This window comes from Phocoena sinus, chromosome X, assembly GCF_008692025.1.
Source record: "Phocoena sinus isolate mPhoSin1 chromosome X, mPhoSin1.pri, whole genome shotgun sequence".
Taxonomy (NCBI): domain Eukaryota; kingdom Metazoa; phylum Chordata; class Mammalia; order Artiodactyla; family Phocoenidae; genus Phocoena; species Phocoena sinus.
The window spans coordinates 95,487,710-95,508,004 of NC_045784.1; the positions used below are offsets into that span (position 1 = coordinate 95,487,710).

The 20,295-nt window shown below is 41.8% G+C and overlaps 1 protein-coding gene and 1 pseudogene across 1 annotated transcript in view; one reads left to right on the forward strand and one right to left on the reverse strand.

The window, feature by feature from the left end:
- The window catches only part of TRPC5 (transient receptor potential cation channel subfamily C member 5), a 143,147-nt gene that overhangs the window by 114,429 nt on the left and 8,423 nt on the right, over positions 1-20,295 (reverse strand). The window lies entirely within an intron of this gene.
- Positions 1,882-19,653, forward strand: LOC116747734 (annotated as a pseudogene).

Here is a 20,295-nt window from a genome sequence, read left to right on the forward strand (position 1 = left end):
AACTGTACTTCTAAACAAACCTGGTACATGAACCGGCTTGATTGAATTTTTAAATTTGAAATGATGTGGGCTTAGTGCATGGCCACTAAAGAAGTTACATTGCCTGCCTCTTCCTGGGGCTTTGCATTCAGGCCTTAATGAGTTTGCTCCTGGATCTGCCCTAGGTCTCCCTGTTGAAAAGCTGGCCTTATATGCTAGGATCCTTTTGGATTAATGAAAATGAGACAGTCACTCGGCTCAGAGCTCATTGCATAAAACACCTGCAGTACAGTGAATACTGAGCGAAAGCCCGCTTCTTCATATTTTCAGCTAAATTCCATTGCTAGAGGACACAACAGAGGAACAGATGATGCGCTACTTCCACTCCCAGGACTGGCTAGGGCTTTTGCAAGGTTACTGTTCTCAAGGGGCCCGAATGATACGTTCATTTCCGTTAACCTCATCACTGGACACAATCTGCTAATTGGAATTCTCCTGAACCCTGTTGTTACCAGCTTTAGGCAGAGGCACTTGCTGGAGTTTATCACAGGCTTCTGAAATTAAGCCCCCCATTTGTAATTAATGGGCAGACCCTTATCAGGAGCCACCTCATTCATACCCACAATGCTGTCTGGTCATAGGCTGAACCTCTCCGAGTGGTACTTCCTCACACAGCTAGCCTGATAGCATCACGTTGGAGATGAATCTCCCATCTTGTGCCAAGATTTAGTGAAATTTCAATACCTCTTTTCCACCTACTGGGTCTCCTCTTCCCCACCCTAACATGCCAGATAAAAATCAATGTTCAGTCTTTTTCATCAGTCCAAGGGACTGTTGGAAATGAATTTCATTTCTCTGTATTACTCAGAAGTGAAGAACACTAGCATCTAATCACGTCACATGACCGGCTGCCCACTCTGCTGTACCCACAAGGTCAGTTAGCTAGTAGTGGTGCATGAGATACTTTGGAGCAGCCATTGGTGTCAGATGGGAAATAATTTGTTTCCCAGACTATGGTAAAAAGAGAACCATTATAATCAGGATTCCCTGGATCATCTCAGCTGATTTCAAGGTCAAAGTGTATATAATTTAGATTGGAAGACTAAAATGGACAGAACTTATTTGCGGGCAATGTCACAGAACGCACCTGATGTTTTAAAAAAGTCAATATTTACATGTAAAAATAAATAATGTATGTAACAATGGCCAGCATTAGCCTGATTAGCAGGGGTGAATATAATACAAATGGCTACTGGTTATTGAGCACTTTCCATATGCTAGGCATCATGCTGGAGTATCTCATTTAGTCCTCACCATGGCTCTGTGCTATAGGCGTAATAATTAGCCACACTTTACACCTGAGGAAACTCAGCCATAGAGAAGCTTAGTGCCTTGTCCAAGGTCACATGGCTAGGAAGTAGGGTGACCAGAACTTGAACCCAGGCAGTTTGGCTCCAAAGCCTGTCCTGTTAACCACTATACTACTTCACCCCCAACCAACAAAAGACCAACCATTTGATTTATTACATCAACAAACAAATCTACAGTCCCAACATTGAATATTCAGACATATTAAATCGCAGGTTATACTGGATATTAATTAACCTCATCAGGTAATGTTCTACCTTAAACCCAGATAAGTATTATATAGTATTGCTCAAGGTTTGGGAGCCCACAAAACTATTCTTGATTTCTCATCAGATGGGGGGTCTTAATTTTTCAAAAGACAGCAGCTAAATCTATGAAAAAATAATACATAGCTAACTCCATAGGTTGTGAGGGTTTATAATTTCAGAGTTCTAGTTGTAGGAAACCTGGAAAGCCATCTTTCTCAAATCTAGATTGTCACAAAGAATTAAATGAACCATTCCATACATTTTCTTTTGCAAAATACGGGTTATAATGAATGGTGAGGGCATCAACTCCAAAAGTAAGGTGAGTGTTTGGATGGTTATTAGAAATAACAGAAGAGGTAAAAGAAACCAAGGTAGGAAGGGGATACGTTACGGGTAGCTTGTAGGGAGCCAACCCTCTCTGAAGGATCCCTTTGTACTGTTAAGATATGCCATTTCCCAGGAAATTGTGAAAATGATGCAATGAGTTGAAAAACAATAAACCAGAGGATATAGGTTATTACGGAGATGGGAAAAATGTCAGAAGTAAAGGTCTGGTCGTTGTGTCTCTAGGGCTGCACAGAGGAATGGAGCCCCAGTGTGCCAATGTGAGTGTAGTTAGCTTTGCAGGTAGCCCTCTGGTGGAGCTTGAAACATATAGCTGTTTAGGAAAGCCATTGTTCTTGATTCATTTTTTTATAGGTCATCATGTAATTTTAAAATTAAATTTCTCTTGTAGATTGCTTTACTGGAAAGAGGATGCTGCCAAGCTGATTTAGAGTTTCCCATGTCACTGCTTATCACCTGACTAGTGGGAGTTTGATAAAGATTTCTGGAAAGCGCTGAGAACCCAGGTGCAGAAACCTTGGTGATCCAACCAGGGCACAGGACCATGTGAGGGCTAGGGTAACCAGATTGACATCAGATATATCGCAGGATTCAATACAAATAAAGGTCTATTATTGTATACTTTTTCCAGTGGGTAACAATCTTGATAGGAGCACATTTGCCAGCAACACAAAATCAGAATGAACAAAGAGGGTCTTTCATGCAAAAAGAGGAGTCGGGAACCTGTCTTTTGTTTTAAGTAGTTCATAGCCATAGAATTGAAAAGTATGTTCATTGCCGTAAATTGAAAATTGGTAGATATCACCAGGAGACCCGGTTTAGGCCTAGAAGAGCTTGAGTGATACAGATTAAGCTCAGTTGGTTCTCAGAGTGTAAAGGATTATAAAAGGGTAATTTTCACCATTATTCTCAAAAGCTGTGTGGGATAAACGTGAATAAAGAAAATGACCTAAAGTCAGCTAGTGGTAGGTAAGAGACATTTTAGAAAGGTATAAAGAAAACCAGACCAGAAATCTAGAAGCAGAATTCATGTTAAATAATGTCAAGAGTATTCCCTTTGCCAATCATGATTTTCATTTCATGCTCCGTATACATGCCAAATGATGTTTTGTTTTAAAGTTGCTCAGTTTATATGCAGGCATCGGACTGAAGCGTTATATGATTGGAGGACGAGCTTGAGAGAGGAGACTGTGTCACATTCATGAAGTAATTATTGAGCCCCACCTTCCTGCTTCTCTCAGTTATCCACATCCGAGGCAAGCCAGGCAACTGGCACCAACCTCCGGAAGTAGAATACTACCTACCGCTCAACAGCTATTTATTTATTTATTTTATTCTTTAAACACAATTAAAAATTGTTAGACATTTTTTTCTTACTAGTTATCTATTTTATACATATTAGTTAGTGTATATATGTCAATCCCAATCTCCCAATTCATCCCACCCACCCCTTTCCCCCCCTTGGTGTCCATATGTTTGTTCTCTACATCTGTGTCTCTATTTCTGCCTTGCAAACAGGTTCATCTGTACCATTTTTCTAGATTTCCCATATATGTGTTAGTATACAATATTTTTTTTTCTTTCTGACTTACTTCACTCTGTATGACAGTCTCTAGGTCCATCCACGTCTCTACAAATGACCCAATTTCGTTCCTTTTTATGGCTGAGTAATATTCCATTGTATATATTGTACCACATCTTCTTTATCCATTCGTCTGTTGATGGGCATTTAGGTTGCTTCCATGACCTGGCTATCGTAAATAGTGCTGCAGTGAACAATGGGGTGCATGTGTCTTTTTGAATTATGGTCTTCTCTGGGTATATGCCCAGTAGTGGGATTGTCAACAGCTATTTAAAATGTGGGCATAGTCCCTGAGGAGGGAGGAAGTTAATTTTTCTTTACATGACTATCCTTGATCTTTTCAGCAAAGGAAACATTATAAGGTCATCAACTATCTTCCATTTTCCAAGTCTCCAAATAGAGGTAAAGCATCTATCTGCAGGGTTGAATTTTGCATATCTGGCCTTGCTGGTTGCCAGAAACATCTCTAGACATTGCCAAACGGTCCTCCTGGGGTGCAAAATTGCCCACAGTTTAGAGCCATTAAAGTAGAATGTAAAGCAGAGGCTTGGTTACACGGCAGCAAGGCAAGGGCTCAGGCACAGCTACCAAAAATACAAGATTCAGAGGGGACCAGCAACTTAGCTGACTGGGTACTGAAGTGCTGAGCTGCTGGCCTCCAGTTCTGAGAGTCTCTGTGACTAGGAACAGGATTAGTCCCAGAGCCTGTACTAGAAGAGTCACCCATGGGAATGAAGGGTCTTCATCTGGGGGTGGTGGTACTGAAGGGCTACAGTGGCAGGAAACTGGGCAGGTCATTATGGAGATGACCTTTCCATGGCGTGGTGCTATGATTCTATTATCTTCAGCACCACTGAAAAGGGGTCAAGGCACATGCATCTCATGGAAGTAACATAGCTCCCTTGGTTATCATCAGAATGGAAACTCCATGAGTTATGGATGTTTTGGGAAAACGTGAGACAAACCGACAATGAACACTCATGGCAGGAAACTTGTTTTATTGGTTGGTACTGTTGGAGGCACCTTGGGGGAATTTTGTATTTAGGTTCTTTCTTCTTGAAATCTCTACCCGGAATTTCTGAGTGGCTTCTCTCAGAAACACCCATGCAACAATGAGCCCCTTGCTCTGCAGCAGGGCTTGGCTAGAGCTGGGAAGCCTTTGAGAAAAGAAGCTTGAGCCTGGATAATGCCAAGAAGCTTAAGCTGAACTAGCACAGACATCTCAGCAGGACTCTTTCTTCTTTAGCGGAAAAGCAGGCACCATGACAGCACACATCATAATGAGAAGTTGATTTTTTGGTATTCAACGGCCAGGATTAAATTCCTGGGTCATAGTAATAAATGGGGGCATATTTAAAAAAGAATACGTAACTTTTGATTGACAGGAAAAGTAGTTTAAATCATTTTGTGACTGAAACCGTGACTATCACGTGGACATCATCAAGTGCAAGCAAGATTTTTTTCCAAACACAGTCTTTGACAAAGTTTACTAATATCCATGTAATGTAATGCATTTACTCATATATTTTCCCTCTATTACATTTCGAGAGGAAAAACTTAAGAAAAATGCCCCCCCATAATTTCTCCCTCTTTCACACATTACTTTTAATTGTATTCCTTTGAACTGGCAGCTGTGTTGTCAATCGTGCCTTCTGGAGCGGATTGCCTTTTGTTCTTGTCAGAACAGACCGAGTGTTAAAGGAAAGGAGAAGCAGCTTGGTTGCCTCTGGCTGGAGATGGGAGAAGGGAGAGCTACTCTGGGTTTCTAACCCTACTGCTACTGCCTCTTGCCTCTTTTTCTCCCAGTATGCTTGCATGCTAAGTGTGGGCTGCTATCTTCCCTTGAGAACAGTAAGCTATGTGCTGCTCTCTGCTGAATTAGGAAAGCATCAGCTGTCTTGTCCTTATTTCCCTGAAGTCAAACATGCCCCACATCTGAAACTTGGAAAGGCAAAGATATTTTCAACGTAAATATGACCTTTCAGGGCTTCCCTGGTGGCGCAGTGGTTGACAGTCCGCCTGCCGATGCAGGGGACACGGGTTCGTGCCCCGGTCCGGGAAGATCCCACATGCCGCGGAGGGGCTGGGCCCGTGAGCCATGGCCGCTGAGCCTGCGCGTCCGGAGCCTGTGCTCCACAACGGGAGAGGCCGCAACAGTGAGAGACCCGCGTACCGCAAAAACAAAAAACAAAAAACCTTTCAACCACTTGCAAAACATTTCCCTCTCTTTGAAAGACACATGTAACCAGATACCTTAGTGCTGCAAGGAAGTCTTTTCCTCTGTAGCACCTTTTCAGGAATTCAGGCCAGGGCTAATGGAAAGGAGGCCTTGGAAGGGACAGAGTTCCAAACTAAATTCACTACTGCTTAATTTTCTCCTTCATATTCAGTCAATAGGGGTTAAGAATCTCAAAGAGTGACGAAAAGTTGCAAGAGTGGCAGTGATCAAGGCTCCCAGATGCTTGGTTATTCTACCCCCGATTTCTACCTGGGGAGGAAACAGCACTCAGCTCTTAGAGGGCTTCGTAGACACAGGGGATTGTTTGTCTTTTGTCAGAAAAGAGCAGCAAAGTAGATCAGGTATGCAAGGAGGAGGCTTAGTTCCAGCAAACTCTCCTTCATCTGTGGTCTCGTGATACTGTTCGTTCATAAACTCGAGACTCTCTGGAGGCCCCAGCCACACATTTGAGAATTTGGGGCAGCTGACACTTGCACAGAATTGTGTTGGGACTTCTTTCATACCTTGCCAAGCTTCCGTTCCATCAAATTAACATGGGGGTGTTGAACTCTTTCAGAGACTAGAGATGACTATACCTTGGATTGGTTGCAGTGACAGAAGAATGACTAGATTGCCACTATGTTTCAATTAACCCTGATGATTCTATGATTACGTGGACCACAGCCAGACAGATATCCACCAGAACTCCAGAGGTTTTATTCTAGAAATGCATCAATGGCATCACTCCCTGTGGAGTTATTAGTGAACTCCCCTGTGGTTTCTATATATACTGGGGCTCTGTATTCTTGCCTCTCTACTAAACCAGTTATGTGTCAGGCACAGTACCTATTTAATGTGGGTTTACAAAGTAGTTTTAAAACAATTTCAAAACAGTTTTCGTTTCTCTCCACTGCTGAAATCATGGTTTTGAAATTGGGTGGCCACAGTTCCTTCTTCCCCATCAAACGCTCCTCAGCACCTTTGGGCTGCTCTCTCTAGTATGAAATTCTTTATTGAGAATGCTTTCCTAGGTGGTGATGTGGCACACAGCAGGCTAAGAGGATGTACTCCCTCCTATTTTTCTTGACTCTGTCTTTGCGGCAGCAGCAGTGGAGGCTGCAGTGGATGCAGCAGCCAACATACAGGTCTTTGTTCATGTCCAGGAGCTACACGCCCTATAGCCGACTAGCCAGGAGACAGTTACTCAGATCAAGGCTCTTGGAGGCTCACTGAAGGGCATCACCCTGGAAAATCAAATGGTGCTCCTGGCAGGCATGCCTATGGAAGCTACCCTTGGCCAGCATGGGGTGGAGACCTTGGCCACCCTGGAAGTAGCTAGCCATGTGCTTGGAGGTAAAGTCCATTGTACCCTGGCCTGTGCTGGGAAAGTGAGAAGCAAGACTCTCAAAGTGGCCAAAAAGTATGAAAAGGAGGGGTGGTGAGAGGAGAAGGAGATGCTGATGGGCTGGGTCAAGTGGCAGATGTAGTACAACTGTCGCTTCATCAATGTTGTACCCACTTTTGGCAAGAAGAAGGGTGTGCCAATGCTAACTCTTAAATCCTTTGTGATACTGTTTTTTTTTTTCTAACAAAGCCACTTGGTGCGGTTAAAAGAATACTTTCCTATCTTACAGTTCATTCCCTCTAGGTACAAGATGTGTCCTTGCTCCTCTGACCAGCTTACGGATGCTCAAGGGTCTTTCAGGAAATATTTAAATCTGGTTCTAAAGAAGCAGCTCGGGATTCAGAGTGCTAGCTCAGTGTTCTCGTTAGACCATAGTCTTCGGTCTGGTTGCTAGATTGAATTCTCCAATCCTGAAGACCAAGGGGCATGGAAATGATACTACCACCTGAACTGTTTAGTTGAATCTATTAATTCAGGCTTCCTCCTAGGTAGTTTAGATGAAAAAGTAGTGGGAATGACCAAAGAGTGATCTCCAGTTAAAGACAGCTTAGCTCATTCGAGTAGCTGCCCCCAAATAAGACCTATGGCATTTTCTCCCAAGTAAGTTCCAGGGTCCAGAGAACACTTTCCATTCTAATCAGACACACTATTACCCAGAAAAGCTTAGCAATGACGGCAGAATATGCAAGCCAACTTTGTTGGGCTTCCTGGTTTACAAGTGGGAACCAGCTAATTTAGAAATCAGCAGTCTCTTATTAAAATGATGGAGACTTTAACACTGGAAGAAAGAAATCATGTTCCCAACAGGGAAGGTAGAAAACTAATGACAGCAAGGTCAAGTCAGGGCTTACCACTGTGTACCCCCTCCGTAGGCCAAGGGAAGGCTATTTGGCTAGCAAAAGCTGTGAATTATGACCACATAATAACAGCCAGGGGCTGTTGGTTACAAACTAAATAGGTTTGGTTTCTAGACACAAATGTGTCTACACATTGGCAAACTCTAGCTAAAACAGCCATATAGACTTTCTTTCCTTCTAACGAAGATACTTAAGCACTAAACTGGAAACTTAAAGATAAAAGAATGACGAAGCATGAATACTCTTTCACCCAAGCTCTCTTACATCAGAGAGAGACACTAAGACACTTAAAGCATCACTTAAAACAACCCTGTACTTTTATGCAGAAAAGGTAAAAGATTTAGAATACAAATGAACTTTGCTCTTTGCTGCAGACTTGCTGTAAAACTCAGGGTAAATCATTGTTTTTTTTTTAATACATCAGGGTGAACCTTTTTAAAGAATGAACCAAGTGCTAATGACCTTAATATACAAAGAGTTTAGACAAACTGTAAGAAAAAGATGGAGATTCTAGTAGAAGAACGGGTTAAAAAATTAACAGTAGATACAATGGAGAAAAGACAGCCTCTTCAATAAGTGGTGCTGGGAAAACTGGACAGCTACATGTAAAAGAATGAAATCAGAACACTCCCTAACACCATACACAAAAATAAACTCAAAATGGATTAAAGACCTAAATGTAAGGCCAGAAACTGTCAAACTCTTAGAGGAAAACATAGGCAGAACACTCTATGACATAAATCACAGCAAGATCCTTTTTGACCCCACCTCCTAGAGAAATGGAAATAAAAACAAAAATAAACACATGGGACCTAATGAAACTTCAAAGCTTTTGCACAGCAAAGGAAACCATAAATAAGACCAAAAGACAACCCTCAGAATGGGAGAAAATATTTGCAAATGAAGCAACTGACAAAGGATTAATCTCCACAATTTACAAGCAGCTCATGCAGCTCAATATCAAAAAAACAAACAACCCCATCCAAAAATGAGCAGAAGACCTAAATAGACATTTCTCCAAAGAAGATATACAGATTGCCAACAAACACATGAAAGGATGCTCAACATCACTAATCATTAGAGAAATGCAAATCCAAACTGCAGTGACGTATCACCTCACACCAGTCAGAATGGCCATCATCAAAAACTCTACAAACAATAAATGCTGGAGAGCGTGTGGAGAAAAGGGAACCCTCTTGCACTGTTGGTGGGAATGTAAATTGATACAGCCACTATGGAGAACAATATGGAGGTTTCCTTAAAAAACTAAAAATAGAACTACCATACAACCCAGCAATCCGACTACTGGGCATATACCCTGAGAAAACCATCATTCAAAAAGAGTCATGGGGGGGGACCTTGAAGATGGCGGAAGAGTAAAACGCGGAGATCGCCTTCCTCCCCACGGATACACCAGAAATACATCCACACGTGGAACAACTCCTACAGAACTCCTACTGAAGGCTGGCAGAAGACCTCAGACCTCCCAAAAGGCAAGAAACTCCCCACGTAACTGGGTAGGGCAAAAGAAAAAACAGAGACAAAAGAATAAGGACGGCACCTGCACCAGTGGGAGGGAGCTGTGAAGGAGGAAAAGTTTCCACACACTAGGAAGCCCCTCCGCGGGCGGAGACTGCGGGAGGCAGAGGGGGGAGTTTCGGGACCGCGGAGTAGTGCACAGCGACGGGTGCGGAGGGCAAAGCGGGGAGATTCCTGCACAGAAGATCGGTGCCGACCAGCACTCACCAACCCGAGAGGCTTGCTGCTCACCCACCGGGGCGGGCGGGGCTGCGAGCTGAGGCTAAGGTTTTGGTTTTGGACGGAGCTCAGGGAGAGGACTGGGGTTGGCGGCTTGAACATAGCCTGAAGGGGTTAGTGCACCACGACTAGCCGGGAGGGAGTTCGGGGAAAAGCCTGCACCGGCCGAAGAGGCAAGAGACTTTTTCTTCCCTCTTTGTCTCCTGGTGCGCGAGGAGAGGGGTCTAAGAGCGCTGCTTAAAGGAACTCCAGAGACGGGCGCGAGCCGCGGCTAAAAGCGCGAACCCCAGAGACGGGCGCGAGCCGCGGCTGAGGGCGCGAGCCCCCGAGATGGGCGCGAGCCGCGGCTGAAAGCGCAAACCCCAGAGACGGGCGCGAGCCGCGGCTGAGGGCGCGAGCCCCCGAGACGGGCGCGAGCCGCGGCTAAAACCGCGGACCCCAGAGACGGGCGGGAGACGCTAAGGCTGCTGCTGCCGCCACCAAGGGGCCTGTGTGCGAGCACAGGTCACTCTCCACACCCCTCTTCCGCGGAGCCTGTGCAGCCCGCCACTGCCAGGTTCCCGGGATCCAGGGACAACTTCCCCGGGACAGCGCACGGCGGGCCTCAGGCTGGTGCAACGTCACGCCGGCCTCTGCCGCAACGTCACGCTGCCTCTGCCGCCGCAGGCCGGCCCCGCACGCAGTGCCCCTCCTTCCCCCATCCCCCAACCCCCGGCCTGAGTGAGCCGGAGGCCCCGAATCAGCGGCTCCTTTAACCCCGTCCTGTCTGAGCGAAAAAACAGACGCCCTCCAGCGACCTACACGCAGAGGCAGGGCCAAATCCAAAGCTGAGCTCCTGTGAGCTGTGAAAACAAAGAAGAGAAAGGGAAATCTCTCCCAGCAGCCACAGAAGCAGCGGATTAAAGCTCCACAATCAACTTGATATACCCTGCATCTGTGGAATACCTGAATAGACAAGGAATGATCCCAAATTGAAGAGGTGGAATTTAGGAGCGAAATCTATGATTTTTTTCCCTTTTCCTCTTTTTGTGAAGGTGTACGTGTATGCTCCTGTGTGACATCTAGTCTGTATACTCTAGCTTCCACCATTTGTCCTAGGGCTCTATCCGTCCATGACTTTTTTTTAAAAATTCTTTTTCTTAATAATTAAGTTTAATTGTAATAACTTTATTATACTTTACCTTCGTTCTTTCTTTCCTTCCTTCCCTCCCTCCTTTAGACAACGAATCACCCCAAATTGAGGAGGTGGTCTCAGGGAGCAGGATTTATGATTTTTCCCCCTTTACCTCTTTTTGTGAAGGTGTATGTGTATGCTTCTGTGTAAGATTTTCTCTGTATAGCTTTGCTTCCAACATTTGTCCTAAGGTTCTATCCGTCCCTTTTTTTTTTTCTAAATATTTTTTAATTCAATAACTATATTATACTTTATTTTATTTTTACTGTATCATCTTTCTTTCTGTCTTTTTTTCCTTCTTTCCCTCCTTCCTTCCTTCCTTCCTCCCTCCCTCCCTCCCTCCCTCCTTTCTTTCCTTCTTTGCTTCTTTCTTCCTTCCTTCCTTTCCTCCTTTCCTTCTTTCTTTCCTCATACTTCTACTAATTCTCTCTACTTTTTCTCCCTTTTATTCTGAGCCGTGTGGATGAAAGGCTCTTGGTGCTCCAGCCAGGAGTCAGGGCTCTGCCTCTGAGGTAGGAGAGCCAACTTCAGGTCACTGGTCAACAAGAGACCTCCCAGCTCCACATAATATTAAACAGCGGAAATCTCCCAGAGACCTCCATCTTAACACCAGCACCCAGCTTCACTCAACGACCAGCAAGCCACAGTGCTGGACAACCTATGCCAAACAACTAGCAAAACAGGAACACAACCCCACCCATTAGCAGAGAGGCTGCCTAAAATCATAATAAGGCCACAGACACCCCAAAACACACCACCAGACGTGAACCTGCCCACTAGAGAGACAAGATCCAGCCTCATCCAGCACAACACAGGCACTAGTCCCCTCCACCAGGAAGCCTACACAACCCACTGAAACAACCTTAGCCACTGGAGACAGACATCAAAAACAACGGGAACTACGAACCTGCAGCCTGCAAAAAGGAGACCCCAAACACAGTAAGATAAGCAAAATGAGAAGACAGAAAAACACACAGCAGATGAAGGAGCAAGATAAAAACCCACCAGACCTAACAAATGAAGAGGAAATAGGCAATCTACCTGAAAAAGAATTCAGAATAATGATAGTAAGGATGATCCGAAATCTTGGAAGTAGAATGGACAAAATGCAAGAAACAGTTAACAAGGACCTACAAGAACTAAAGATGAAACAAGCAACGATGAACAATGCAATAAATGAAATTAAAACCACTCTAGATAGGATCAATAGCAGAATAACTGAGGCAGAAGAACGGATAAGTGACCTGGAAGATAAAGTAGTGGAAATAACTACTGCAGAGCAGAATAAAGAAAAAAGAATGAAAAGAACTGAGGACAGTCTCAGAGACCTCTGGGACAACATGAAACGCACCAACATTCGAATTATAGGGGTTCCAGAAGAAGAAGAAAAAAAGAAAGGGACTGAGAAAATATTTGAAGAGATTATAGTTGAAAACTTCCCTAATATGGGAAAGGAAATAGTTAATCAAGTCCAGGAAGCACAGAGGGTCCCATACAGGATAAATACAAGGAGAAACACGCCAAGACACATATTAATCAAACTGTCAAAAATTAAATACAAAGAAAGCATATTAAAAGCAGCAAGGGAAAAACAACAAATAACACACAAGGGAATCCCCATAAGGTTAACAGCTGATCTCTCAGCAGAAACCCTACAAGCCAGAAGGGAGTGGCAGGACATACTGAAAGTGATGAAGGAGAATAGCCTGCAACCAAGACTACTCTACCCAGCAAGGATCTCATTCAGATTTGATGGAGAAATTAAAACCTTTACAGACAAGCAAAAGCTGAGAGAGTTCAGCACCACCAAACCAGCTTTACAACAAATGCTAAAGGAACTTCTCTAGACACGAAACACAAGAGAAGGAAATGACCTATAGTAGCGAACCCAAAACAATATATAAAATGGAAATAGGAACATACATATCAATAATTACCTTAAATGTAAATGGACTAAATGCTCCCACCAAAAGACACAGATTGGCTGAATGGATACAAAAACAAGACCCTTATATATGCTGTCTACAAGAGACCCACTTCAGAACTAGAGACACATACAGACTGAAAGTAAGGGGATGGAAAAAGATATTCCATGCAAATGGAAACCAAAAGAAAGCTGGAGTAGCAATTCTCATATCAGACAAAATAGACTTTAAAATAAGGACTATTAAAAGGGACAAAGAAGGACACTACATAATGATCAAGGGATCGATCCAAGAAGAAGATATAACAATTGTAAATATTTATGCACCCAACATAGGAGCACCTCAATACATAAGGCAAATACTAACAACCATAAAAGGGGAGATCAACAGTAACACATTCATAGTAGGGGACTTTAACACCCCACTTTCACCCATGGACAGATCATCCAAAATGAAAATAAATAAGGAAACACAAGCTTTAAATGATACATTAAACAAGATGGACTTAATTGATGTTTATAGGACACTCCATCCAAAAACAACAGAATACACATTTTTCTCAAGTGCTCATGGAACATTCTCCAGGATAGATCATATCTTGGGTCACAAATCAAGCCTTGGTAAATTTAAGAAAACTGAAATTGTATCAAGTATCTTTTCCGACCACAACGCCATGAGACTAGATATCAATTACAGGAAAAGATCTGTAAAAAATACAAACACATGGAGGCTAAACAATACACTACTTAATAATGAAGTGATCACTGAAGAAATCAAAGAGGAAATAAAAAAATACCTAGAAACAAATGACAATGGAGACACAACGACCCAAAACCTATGGGATGCAGCAAAAGCAGTTCTAAGGGGGAAGTTTATAGCAATACAAGCCCACCTTAAGAAGCAGGAAACATCTCGAATAAACAACCTAACCTTGCACCTCAAGCAATTAGAGAAAGAAGAACAAAAAAACCCCAAAGCTAGCAGAAGGAAAGAAATCATAAAAATCAGATCAGAAATAAATGAAAAAGAAATGAAGGAAACAATAGCAAAGATCAATAAAACTAAAAGCTGGTTCTTTGAGAAGATAAACAAAATAGATAAACCACTAGCCAGACTCATCAAGAAAAAAAGGGAGAAGACTCAAATCAATAGAATTAGAAATGAAAAAGGAGAAGTAACAACTGACACTGCAGAAATAAAAAAAATCATGAGAGATTACTACAAGCAACTCTATGCCAATAAAATGGACAATCTGGAAGAAATGGACAAATTCTTAGAAATGCACAACCTGCCAAGACTGAATCAGGAAGAAATAGAAAATATGAACAGACCAATCACAAGCACTGAAATTGAAACTGTGATTAAAAATCTTCCAACAAACAAAAGCCCAGGACCAGATGGCTTCACAGGTGAATTCTATCAAACGTTTAGAGAAGAGCTAACACCTATCCTTCTCAAACTCTTCCAAAATATAGCAGAGGGAGGAACACTCCCAAATTCCTTCTACGAAGCCACCATCACCTTGATACCAAAACCAGACAAGGATGTCACAAAGAAAGAAAACTACAGGCCAATATCACTGATGAACATAGATGCAAAAATCCTCAACAAAATACTAGCAAACAGAATCCAACAGCACATTAAAAGGATCATACACCATGATCAAGTGGGGTTTATTCCAGGAATGCAAGGATTCTTCAATATACGCAAATCTATCAATGTGATAAACCATATTAACAAATTGAAGGAGAAAAACCATATGATCATCTCAATAGATGCAGAGAAAGCTTTCGACAAAATTCAACACCCATTTATGATAAAAACCCTCCAGAAAGTAGGCATAGAGGGAACTTTCCTAAACATAATAAAAGCCATATATGACAAGCCCACAGCAAACATCATCCTCAATGGTGAAAAACTGAAAGCATTTCCACTAAGATCAGGAACAAGACAAGGTTGCCCACTCTCACCACTCTTATTCAACATAGTTTTGGAAGTTTTAGCCACAGCAATCAGAGAAGAAAAGGAAATAAAAGGAATCCAAATCGGAAAAGAAGAAGTAAAGCTGTCACTGTTTGCAGATGACATGATACTATACATAGAGAATCCTAAAGATGCTACCAGAAAACTACTAGAGCTAATCAATGAATTTGGTAAAGTAGCAGGATACAAAATTAATGCACAGAAATCTCTGGCATTCCTATATACTAATGATGAAAAATCTGAAAGTGAAATCAAGAAAACACTCCCATTTACCATTGCAACAAAAAGAATAAAATATCTAGGAATAAACCTACCTAAGGATACGAAAGACCTGTATGCAGAAAATTATAAGACACTGATGAAAGAAATTAAAGATGATACAAATAGATGGAGAGATATACCATGTTCTTGGATGGGAAGAATCAACATTGTGAAAATGACTGTACTACCCAAAGCAATCTACAGATTCAATGCAATCCCTATCAAACTACCACTGGCATTTTTCACAGAACTAGAACAAAAAATTTCGCAATTTGTATGGAAACACAAAAGACCCCGAATAGCCAAAGCAATCTTTAGAACGAAAAAAGGAGCTGGAGGAATAAGGCTCCCTGACTTCAGACTATATTACAAAGCAACAGTAATCAAGACAGTATGGTACTGGCACAAAAACAGAAAGACAGATCAGTGGAACAGGATAGAAAGCCCAGAGATAAACCCACGCACATATGGACACCTTATCTTTGATAAAGGAGGCAGGAATGTACAGTGGAGAAAGGACAGCCTCTTCAATAAATGGTGCTGGGAAAACTGGACAGGTACATGTAAAAGTATGAGATTAGATCACTCCCTAACACCATACACAAAAATAAGCTCAAAATGGATTAAAGACCTAAATGTAAGGCCAGAAACTATCAAACTCTTAGAAGAAAACATAGGAAGAACACTCTATGACATAAATCACAGCAAGATCCTTTCTGACCCACCTCCTAGAGTAATGGAAATAAAAACAAAAATAAACAAATGGGACCTAATGAAACTTCAAAGCTTTTGCACAGCAAAGGAAACCATAACCAAGACCAAAAGACAACCCTCAGAATGGGAGAAAACATTTGCAAATGAAGCAACTGACAAAGGATTAATCTCCAAAATTTACAAGCAGCTCATGCAGCTCAATAACAAAAAAACAAACAACCCCATCCAAAAATGGGCAGAAGACCTAAATAGACATTTCTCCAAAGAAGATATACAGAATGCCAACAAACACATGAAAGAATGCTCAACACCATTAATCATTAGAGAAATGCAAATCAAAACTACAATGAGATATCATCTCACACCAGTCAGAATGGCCATCATCAAAAAATCAAGAAACAATAAATGCTGGAGAGGGTGTGGAGAAAAGGGGACACTCTTGCACTGCTGGTGGGAATGTGAATTGGTTCAGCCACTGTGGAGAACAGTATGGAGGTTCCTTAAAAAACTACAAATAGAATTACCATATGACCCAGCAATCCCACTACTTGGCATATACCCTGAGAAAACCAAAATTCAAAGAGAGTCATGTACCAAAATGTTCATTGCAGCTCTATTTACAATAGCCAGGACATGGAAACAACCTAAGCGCCCATCATCGGATGAATGGATAAAGAAGATGTGGCACATATACACAATGGAATATTACTCAGCCTTAAAAAGAAATGAAATTGAGATATTTGTAATGAGATGGATAGACCTAGAATCTGTCATACAGAGTGAAGTAAGTCAGAAAGAAAAAGACAAATACCGTATGCTAACACATATATATGGAATTTAAGGGAAAAAAATGTCATGAAGAACCTAGGGGTAAGATAGGAATAAAGAGGCAGACCTACTGGAGAACGGACTTAAGGATATGGGGAGGGGGAAGGGTGAGTTTTGACAGGGCGAGAGAGAGTCATGGACATATACACACTAACAAACGTAGTAAGGTAGATAGCTGGGGGGAAGCAGCCGCAAGGCACAGGGATATTAGCTCGGTGCTTTGTGACAGCCTGGAAGGGTGGGATGGGGAGAGTGGGAGGGAGGGAGACGCAAGAGGGAAGACATATGGGAACATATGTATATGTATAGCTGATTCACTTTGTTGTAAAGCAGAAACTAACACACCATTGTAAAGCAATTATACCCCAATAAAGATGTTTAAAAAAAAAAAAAAAAAAAAAAAGAGTCATGTACCACAATGTTCATTGCAGCTCTATTTACAATAGCCAGGACATGGAAGCAACCTAAGTGTCCCTCAACAGAGGAATGGATAAAGAAGATGTGGCACATATATATAATGGAATATTACTCAGCCATAGAAAGGAACAGAACTGTGCCATTTGCAGAGGCGTGGATGGACCTAGAGGCTCTCATACATAGTGAAGTAAGCCAGAAAGAGGAAAACAAATATCATATAATATTGCTTATATGTGGAATCTAGAAAAATGATACAGATGAACTTATTTGCAAAGCAGAACTATAGACACAGGTGTAGAGAACAAATGTATGGATACCAAGGGGGGGAAGTGAGTGGTGGGATGAATTGGGAGACTGGGATTGACATATATACACCACTATGTATACAATAGATAACTAATGAGAGCCTACTGTATAGCACAGGGAACTCTACTCAGTGCTCTGTGGTGACCTAAATAGGAAGGATATCCAAAAAAGAGGGGATACGTGTATACGTATAGCTGATTCACTTTGCTATACACCAGAAACTAACAGAACATTGTAAAGCAACTATACTCCAATAAAAATTAATTTAAAAATTAACAGTTGATTCAGAGAAAAATAAAACAAATTACTTATCATATGAAAAGATGTGAAATAGCACTTATAATAAAAGAAATTCAAATGTAAAACAATAATGAGATAGTATTTTTTACCTGTCAGATTGACAGAGATATTTTAAAATTGATTTTTTTTGCAGTCTGTGATTGCAGGGATGTGAGAAACAGGCACTTTCACATACTGTTGGTAGGAGAACAGCTTGGCAATATATATCAAAATTAAATAATGCACGTACTCTGTGATTCCATAATCTTATTACTAGGAATTTACAGATAACAATCACACAAGTGTTCAAAGACATATATACGAGGATATTCATCACAGCATTGTTTAGAAAACCAAAACCTAAATATCCTTGAAACAATTTAAATGTTCATTAATAGAGGACGGGTTAAATAAATAAGGCACATTTATATGATATAATACAGTATTGTCATTAAAAAGAATACAATACATATGAATACCCTCACAGGGAACGATGTCCACAGTGTATTGCTAAGGAAAATAAAACAAGTTGCAGAACATTTGTGAAGAGATGTCTGTGTGTGTGTGTTTGTGTATATTTGTTTCTGCTTGCATATGCATAGAAAATACCTAGGAGGGCATACCTATATCATTAATAGTGATGACTTGTGAGAGCGGAAATGGGATGTTTTTCTTCACATGCTTTTATACTCCTTTAATTCTTATAGTATTACTTTTATAGAAAAAACTCCAAAATAAACAAATGGATGTGGAGAAGGGTGGTGGTGACCTTGGACCCTGATACTTGAATAATTTCATACCTCAGTTTAAGAGTTAAGAAATAAGGGAGGGGAGAAAGTAAATATGACAAATATTCGTTTTGGTTGGGTAGACAAAGCCCAAACTGTCTTAGACACCAGGTGTCTCAGTGGGGATAGAAGCCTTCCCGCTGCAGGCCCACTAGAACGTGGGGAGACAACTATCTCCCTATTTGATGACGACAGTATGGATTGGAGGATTTCTAGAGGTCATTTTTAGCCCCAAAGTTCTATCCACTATTCTGATACAGATAATGGAGCTGATGATGTCACAAACATCAAATCACTTCAGGTTGCCCTTGAAGAGCAGAGGGGTATTTGGAAATTACACTCTCCAGCTTTAGAGGTATTTTTTATGGGTCATCACTCCCCTTCCCTTGGGGAGGAGGCAAAGGTGGTAGACTCACGAGAGATTTGTCATGGGACCGGCTTCATTTCCTTCTCTGATTTGGATTTCTTTGGAAGGTTCTTTCAATGCCTTTTTAATATCTGGCTCGCAGCCCTCCTTTACTAATGGACAGGCAATAGCAATCCACTTGATAGCAAGGTGGACCAGGAAAATTTCCCTCATTCAAGCCCCTGGTGATCATGTGCTGATTACCTTCCCTCTACCGAGGACTTAAGAGGGCTGACATACTTCTTAGAATAGACTAGCTGCTGGATTGGGGTCACTTAATCCTGCCAGAGGTAACAAAGTGTGCATTTATCAGTAGGTCCCTGAATCTGGGATGGCCCTCACTAAGGTGGCTTTCCTTCTGACTCCAGAGACTTTCTGCAGATACAAAAAACCACTTCCTTCATCCTGTCTTGTCTGGTGGCTTCACTGTCCTTCCAATCCTGGGCTCGATTTATCAGTGACAATTCAGCATGGTTTGAGGGGTCATTAACCAACCCTCTTTCCTCAAACTAGCAACCCTGTGCGTGTATTTTGAACTCTATTCTACAGGAAATAAGGAGCAACTGTGGTCGTTTGAGTGACGTGATCAGATACCTATGCTCCCACATATACAGCACTTTCTTATCTCTCACAGCATTACACTTCGACTCATTGTATGTTTGCCTCTTCACTTCAATTAAGTTATTCAAAGGGACTTGGTATCCAACTGGGTGTGGGTGGCTGAAGGAGAGAGTGAAGATGAAGACATCTGCAAGGTTTCAAATCTACCTAATTGGAAGGATAAATGGAAGGGTACAGGTGCCATCACCTGAGAAAGGATACACCGGATGAGGAAGAGGATTTGGAGGGCAAAACGAGGCTGGCACGAGGATTAACAACACAGACTCTACTGCCAGACTGCCTAGGTTTGAATCCCAGTTTGTCCACTTACTAGCTGTATGAGCTTGGGGAAATCATTTAACCTCTTTGTGCCTTGATGTCCCCATTTGTAAGAATGGATAATAGTATTGGGTTGGCCAAAAATTTCATTCCAGTTTGTCCATAAGATGGTACAGAAAAACCTGAATGAACTGTTTGGCCGATGTAATATCCTGCATCACAGGATGGTTGTGAACATTGAATAAATTAATGTAGGTTTATGTACTGGTACCTGGCACCTAGTAAGTGCTAAATTAGTGTTTGTCAGTGTTTGACACAGGGAATTTCAACGTTTGAGGTACATTTAAAATGTATTCTGAAATTCTGAAAATAAATTATGGATCTTCTGATAGATATTGGGCTAGAAAAGGAAAAGTCACAGAACTCTGGACAGCATGGATATTGAAGCAAGAGAAAAGATAAGGATTTTACAAAAGAGACTAAGAGGCAGTGGTCAGAGAGGGAGGAGGAATCAGGTGGCCTTGATATCCTGGAATCCAAGAGAGCTGTCAACCAATGAGATTAAAATGGGACAC